The sequence below is a fragment of the Neofelis nebulosa genome, chromosome 5, assembly GCF_028018385.1.
Source record: "Neofelis nebulosa isolate mNeoNeb1 chromosome 5, mNeoNeb1.pri, whole genome shotgun sequence".
Lineage (NCBI taxonomy): Eukaryota > Metazoa > Chordata > Mammalia > Carnivora > Felidae > Neofelis > Neofelis nebulosa.
In genome coordinates, this window is record NC_080786.1 from 6,566,193 (window position 1) to 6,573,912 (window position 7,720).

Consider the following 7,720-nt stretch of genomic DNA (forward strand, 5'->3'; position numbering starts at 1 on the left):
TTTGTTTCTTCTCACAGACCTGCTGGTCCTCCACGGGTGTCACACAGAAGCCCTCGGCTACGTTTTCTGTGCGCTTAGTATGTTCTGTGTACTAAGCTCAATGCTTTACTTGTATTATCTTTCAGCAACTCTCCGAGGTAAATCCCACTGCCCTCATTTTACACATGAGGAAATTAAGGCTTAGGGAGCTTAAGTGTTTTGTCCAGGCTTCACCTTTCCAAAGAACTAACTCACAGAGGTAGGAGGCATGTGGGGCAGAGAAGAAACCTCACAGCGTGAGGTAGGTTCAAATAATCCTCACACAGAGGCTTTTGACTCAGAAATATATGCATACACACATGGGGATTGGTGATCCTGGGCCTGCTTGCTAAGAGATTGCTTGTCTGCCATCGAACCAAATCTTGAATGTCCTCCGACTTAAACCCTCCTTAGCTCTTTGGGAAGAAATAATCACAGATATTTGAAAGTTAGGGCGCATTGCTTTTTTGGAGTCTTATCAGAGCCCCTACTTGCCTCCAGGGATGCAGTTCTCTTAGTGACCAAATGGTGCCAAACTGATATGTTCTTTGCTTTCCAGGTGAGCAGTTTGTTCCACAGATTAAGCGGCCTAACGAGGGTCTGTGCCCACAGAGTCGCCAGCTCATGATTTGCTCCCCTTGTGCCTGCTTGTCTACCTGGGCAGCAGACGACAGGGGGTGCTTGGGGCCAAAGGCTCAGAGACCATTCTGATTATCTCTAGGGAAAACGACGGCTGTTTTTCTGAGCCAGATCTCTAGATTTGGGTTTACATGGAATCCTTTCAGGGACTACCATAAGTATAGGCCGCAAAATACCTTAAAATAGGGCACAGGAGCGTCTAAATGTGTCCTGTCGGTCGGTTCCGTGTGGTATTACGAGAACAGTTTTTGTGGTGTTCGGTGTGTTCATCTCTAACAGAAATGCAAGGCTTTAAGCTAAAGGTAAGATGGTGGTGATTGACCTTGTTCTGCTCCTTTATTTGGGCAAAAAACAAAGAAGTTGGGAGGGTCAGAACACAGTAGCCTGACGAATCCAGTGTGTTTTATCACACTGTTCGCCATTAGCTTATGCCAGTCCTCTCTCCTCAGGGATGAAGAGCCAAAATGTCACTGTGACCACAAAATCTGTTACTTTCTCTCCTCACTGGAGAGGTGATGGTGGGGCCTCCCGGTGTGGTGTTTCTCTCGGCATGAGGGGGCGGCTCTGTGGGAGAAGTCCCGGGCGCTTAGCATGCATCTCTGGAGGTGAGCTCCCATCTTCTTCCCCCACGTCTGGCACTGTGCTCTTGTTCTAGCCTGAATTTCCTTCAGCCTTGGACTTCCTTCCCATGCTCTTCTCCCTCCTAACCCTCCGTCTAGACGGTGGAGAATCTTGATTTTTAGATCAGTAAATTTAGGTGCCTTGGGTTTTTAGTATGAAAAGTGCTACCTGGTCATTGTGAAAAGTAGAAATGCTTATAACGAAAAATGCAGTCTCCCAGTCTTCATTTTAACATGGAGAAGTTGTGTTGGTCTACAGGAGTGAGGCTTGAATTGTCTGAACACGTCCATTAAGAGTCCCTCCAAAACAAACTGAAATGTGAATACTAGATAGAGCTTAGAATTTTCCCCTGGATCAGATCGATGCTTTACACGTGTTATCTTTCAGCAACTCTCCGAGGTGAATCCCACTGTCCTCATTTTACACACGAGGAAATTAAGGCTTAGGGAGCTTAAGCGTTTTGTCCAGGCTTCCCCTTTCCAACTCACAGAGGTAGGAGGCATGCGGGGCAGAGAAGGTGGGACTCCCCTGGTAGGCCTGCTGATTATTTGGACGCAGTGCAGGAGATCCGTAAGCCACTCCCAGCACCAGGTCTGTCCCCTCTGACCACATAAGCTCATATTACCCACCTTAGCAAGTAACCATCCTCTTGGTCCCTCCTTGGGGTCTGCTGAGTTCTCAGGCTGGGTCTGGGCCTCTGCCTTCTGTCCGCTGATGCTCAGGGGAGTACCCTGGCCAAGGGGAAGGCTGCTGTGGAAGAATAGCCATCTGCACGGGCTCTGCTGCCAGCAACCCCATCTGTAGGTGAGGAGCACTCCCTAATGTCCCCACCCCCAGGGACATCTTTGTTTGAGACTCCAGGCTCTTTGGTCTCCGGATTGAGAATATTTGACCAGTGTTGTATGCGGCAGAGGTAGGATGGGTGTGCCAGCTCCTTACTGCGGGCTAGCATTTCTGCCTTGTACCTTGACCTTCAAACAACTGCAAACCTCTGCCCCTCCATCAGGCCTCTGAAGCACACAGAGGAGAGACAGTGTGATCTTGAGGGAGCACGCCTGCAGGGCTGGGCTCAGCCCGGAGCAGCCCCACTCTTGGAATGACTGAGTGCTGCCGTCACCTGTGCTCTCTGTCTCATCCCTGGGAACATGTAAGTGTCACTTACATCAGCAGCCCGTCCCTGAAGCTGTCCCTGCTCACTCCTGCACAGCCTCCCCCTGTGTGCCCTTACCTGTCCTGGGCACACTCCGCCTTCCCCCTTGATCCTTCAGTTCATTCTGCTGGAAGTGGTTAAGGGGGCCTCGCATCTGGCCCGGAACTCCTGCTCCTGCCTGCCTCCACGCCCCACCTCTCAGGTCCAGCCTCACCTCCAGGGACCAACCCGCAGGTCACTGGAGAAGACCAAGTGCAGGAACTGGACCTCAGTGTGGAGCCTGTGTAATTTGGGGTGTGCAGTGGGGATGTGGTGAATGGACTTCTCTTTAGTGTTCCTGAACATGCCGTCATGGCCTAGGGGCTGGTCAGCCCCCGAGTGCAGAGTGCCTCTAGGGGTCACTGTGGCCTCGTGCCACACTGCAAGACTCAAGAGTCTGTCATGACTGTGTCCGACAAAGAACCTACCTCTAGCTCTGTAAGCCACGAAGGGTGCAGTCAGCTTCAGACGTCAAGCTCCCGGCTCTCAGGCCAGATGAAACAGGCCGTCTTGTCCAGTAGGCCTCATGTTTGACTCATCAGAATGTGAGATTTTCCCCCCAACTTTATTTTGAAAAATGTCCTTACAAGTTGAGGGGAGAGTACAGAATGCTCTCTCCCTTGATATTTTGTCCCATTTGCTTTCTCTTTTTCTCGAACCATTTAAAAGTAGTTCTTGGGGGGGGGGGGGAGGCACCTGGGTGGCTCAGTCAGTTAAGTGTCCCAACTTTGGCTTAGGTGATGATCTTGCAGTTGGTGAGTTCGAGCCCCGGGTCAGGCTCTGTGCTGACAGCTTGGAGCCTGGAGCCTGCTTCGGATTCTGTGTCTCCCCCTTTCTCTGCCCCCTCCCCTGCTTGCTCTCTGTCTCTTGCTCTCTCAAAAAAAAAAAAAAAAAAAAAAACATTAAAAAAAATAAAAGTAATTGTTTGGTTAAAAAAAGAAGTTGTAGACATGACACTTTATTCTTTAATACTTTGGCCGGTATTACCTAAGAATAAAGACTTTCCCCCTATAGTTCCAGAATGCTGTTATCATATCTGTAAGAAAATTATCAAGAATTCAGTATCATCTAATGAACAGTGTCTTAACATTCACCTAGGTTTTCCCCAAAAGTCTTACACTTTTGTTTTGAATATCCATGTCTCAGTCAAGATTTGATTATTGTATTTTGTTGTCATGTGTAGTCTTTGTTAATCTAGAACGTTCTTCCCAGTGAGCTTCAAAGAGAGCGCTTCGAGAGAGAGTGCTCCAGTGAGTTGTGACCCTTGAGCCCCAAACTTCCAACAGATGTCCACCAGCTGGTCCAGCTCAGGGCAACTGCACTCGGACATGTCCCGGCAGCTCACGTGGCTCCAGTTCATTAACCACCAGGAGCTGGACCATGTTGTCAGGTGCTTCTTCACGAATCTTAAGCTGGAGCACCCGTACAGCCTTGCTGTACACGTGCTTTGCCCGCTGGTGGAGTTTGAAGATGAGCACGTCTTGAGTGTTCGGGCTTAGAATTTGGGTTCAAAGCTCCTGCAGGCTCATTCCCAGACACCTGTAGACCTCTTCAGGGCTATAGGGTTCAAGGTGAAGAACATCTTCTGCGATCCTCAGCATTTCTTCCAGACTCACCCTTAGTTTGGCCTACACCTCCTCTAGCTGCAGTATTTTATCCCATTTCAAGCCTTTGTACTTAGCCAGGAGCTTGGCCCAAAACTCCCAGTGTGTAGAATGGTGCACTTGATGGCTACTTCACAAGCTACCCTGAAGATTAAGTTCTTTTAAAAGACTGTGAATGGGAGACAGGGGTTGGGGTGGGGGGAGAGAGAGAGAAGGAGAATCTTAAGCAGGCTCCATGCTCAGCATGCATCCCACAACCCTGGGATCATGACCTGAGCTGGAATCAAGAGTCAAATGCCTAACCGACTGAGCCACCCAGGCGCCCCTGGAGTCTATATTTTTTAAAGAAGCAACGGTGGTAATTCTGATGATTCTCCCAAGATTTGGAACCAGACCATGCCCCATTTTGCTGTCACTCTCCCCCAACAAACATGTTCCCTAGATAGGAATCCTCTGAAAGGTGGTCTACGAGCTCATGAGTATCAAGGGAGAAATTTCTTTTATCGCTTTGGGTCCCCAAGTACCCAATTTCCTTTATTATTGAGCTTCATAACATTAAGCTGAAACTGTCCCTGTAACTCACTGATCAGTGACAGGCCCCAGTGGCCATCCCAGGCTACACAGAGCTGGCTGGCATCTGCTTTCAGCTGATGGTCCTTTAGAGATAACAAACCCCTTTCAGACCCACCACCATCATGTTACATGGCCTTACGGTGTGGCAGCCACGTCTGGGCAAAGCATCAGATGCGGTGATAGCAGTGCTGAATTCAGTGCTCCCTTGTTAGGGACACTCCACTTCTCTTCCTGTACCATCGGTCCAGATGGAACTCGCTCCAGCCACCTGCTTCAGGTCTTTTTCACGTGGTCTACTGTCACGTCACTTTCCCATCATGCACTCAGTCAAGTTTTGGAACGCAAATGTGGGGTTGTGTGCATGCCCTACTGTTAAGATTTCGTTTTAGTGTAGTTTCTACCCATCTTGAGTGAGTTCGCATTCCTGATGATGCTGATTTGGCCATCTGACACGTTAGCTCTGCCTCCCAGCTTTGAGATTGCAGATTGGATAAACAAGCCTTCAACGGGCCTGTTAAAAACATCGAAGGAGACAGAGCCAGGGAAGATCCCTTTGGTAAACATTTTATATGGCAACCTTCACACACTCGCCCAGTAGGATTCGGATGATAATAATGTGTTCTGATGTTTTCTAAGTTCAGTTCTCTTCTATGTCTTTAAAAGGGAAAGCAACACTAAGTCGCACAATGCTGTCACTCCAGGACAGTAAGAGTGCCCACTGAATCTTCTTGCTGCACACGGCACGGCTGGGCCAGCACTCGGGACACCTGCTGTGTGTAGGGAGGCGAGGCGCACTTGGGTCCTCATCCCACCTTCCCACCTACCGACTGGGCAGCCTTCTGCAACTGCCCTCGTTTATCCTTCCAAACCAGGTTCCTGATCCGAGAACAGGTGGAGGATGACTGGCAGGATTGTTTGAGGACTGAATAAGCTAACATGTACCTTGGCAAGCCCTCAATAAATGGTAGCCAGTTACTATGAATTCCTGTTATCAGTGACCATAGACCATGTTTGTGTCCCCCCCCCCCCCCAAACTCATTCTTGAAATCTTATCCCCAAGTGCAATGGTATTAGGAGGTGGAGCCTTTGGAGGGTGAATAGCTCCGCCCTCAAGAATGGGATTAATGACTCCAGAGAGCTCCTTTGCCCCTCTGTCATGTGAGAACACTACAGATGAATGCCAAAGCAGAAAGTGGGCTCTCACCAGACACTGAATCTGCCAGCACCTTGATCTTGGACTTCCTAGCCTCCAGAACTGTGAGAAAAATGCGTTTGTAAACCACCCAGTCTTAAGGATGCCGTTATCGCAGCTGGAACCGACCAAGACCGTAACTGATGAAGGTCATCCTGTCCTGAGAAGGTGAAGGGCACAGCCTGACCTTAATATGGCGTTAAGCTCTGGACCAGGTGGAAGCAATTCTGTCTCTCCCCAATCCTGAGACTGTGTAATGTGTTGCTACCAGCTCTTTGACTATGTCACTGCTTTGCAGTCTCCAAAGTGCTTTCACATGGGAACTTACTCAGTGCACCATTCGAATAGCTACTCTTCATCCCATTTCACAAATGAGGAAACAGGCTCCAGGAGCGTATGACTTAGGAAGGTTTTCTGGCTCTCAGTCTGATAGTGTGCCCTCCACCCCACAAGGCTGTTGCAGTTCTTTTAATTTGCTTTGTAAGTCGGTCATTCATGCATTTACTCATCTTAGCCCTGTGAGGCCCTGCTAACTTCCTAGAAGCAGACAAATGATGCAGTCGGCTCCTTTCTGGGGCCTCCAGAGGGTTCTGCAAATAGCACATGCTCGAAAGATGTTTTGCAGTTGCCAAAACTGCAAAGTTGAGACAATCCTGCTTGAGTCCCGTGTGCTCATTGTCTCTGTGGGGGGACCCAGGAAAGGTAAGGACTAGGGTGCGGCTGGTCCCATTGGGGACCAGTTAGACCAGATGAGGACAGTGAGGACGGCTGTGGGGAAGGTGGCTCGGAGGAGGCAGGAAGGTACATGTACTAGTCTCCCGCCAAGGCCCTGGTTCTGTGCTTGCCCGTCCGGAGTGAGCAGAGCAGAGCAGGGGCCTGTGTCTCTGATAACATAACACCCCGGGTGCCGAGCACTGCTTCCAGGAGGTTGGGTGTCCGGGGCACTCCCCACAGCACCCTTCTTCAGGCTCTGCAGGGCCTGGTGTCTGGTGTGAGGCAGCCCTCCCTGCTGCAAAGATGGGAGCAAGGGGTTGGCAGGCAGAGTATGAGCAGGGGCTTTTGTGTGTTTGGGCCTGGGGAAGCAGAGCTAAAATTAGGTCTTCCAGCTGTGTGCAGGTGTGGAATCCCGCCCTTTCCCCTCCCCCAAACCAGGATCTTGGAATTATTTCCATTTCCTCCCTCCCTCCCCGCTCAGCCCTGGTTCCTCCGCAGGCATGAGTTGAACTGTCCCGCCTCTCTGGTCACGGGCCTTTCCACCCAAATGACCTCTAAGGCTATGAGCGGAGCGAGGGGAAGGGGCAGGCAGTGGCTTTGACTTTGCTGAGCTTCCCCAGCTCCTCCAAGGCCAGGGCACAGCTGGGGCCCAAGGCCACCAGGCAGAACAAATGTTTTCCTTTCCTACCACCACCTACACCGGGCCCCTGACTTCTCCCACCGGCCTCCCGCTTCATGTGCTTTGTGCCCCCATCTCTCTGCCCCTCTCTGCCCTTCAGAAGGAGCCTTTAATCCCTTGCCATCCGCTGCCGTCCATCCAGGCAGCGGGCTCCAGGGCAGTGTGCTGGAGGCAATGTACATGAGGCATGGCGCTCCTCCGGATGACCGTCCCTCTCACTCCCCCTTCACCGTGGCCCTGGATCCCTGCCTCACGGGGCTCCAGGCGAAGGCTCAGACCCTTCTGCGCTCTGGTCTAGGGTCAGAGCCTAACTCTGGCTCCTATGTGTGCGTGCAGTAGGGTTTTAGGTGAGCGGCATCTCCTCCCTAGATGGTCTCCAGGGTCCCTCCCTGTTTGGTGTCTGAACTGTCCAGGGTGGAGTACTCCTTCAAGAAAGGCAGCCTGCAGCGGCGGCTTGTGGGAGGCATGCTGACGGAGGCTGGAGGCTGGAG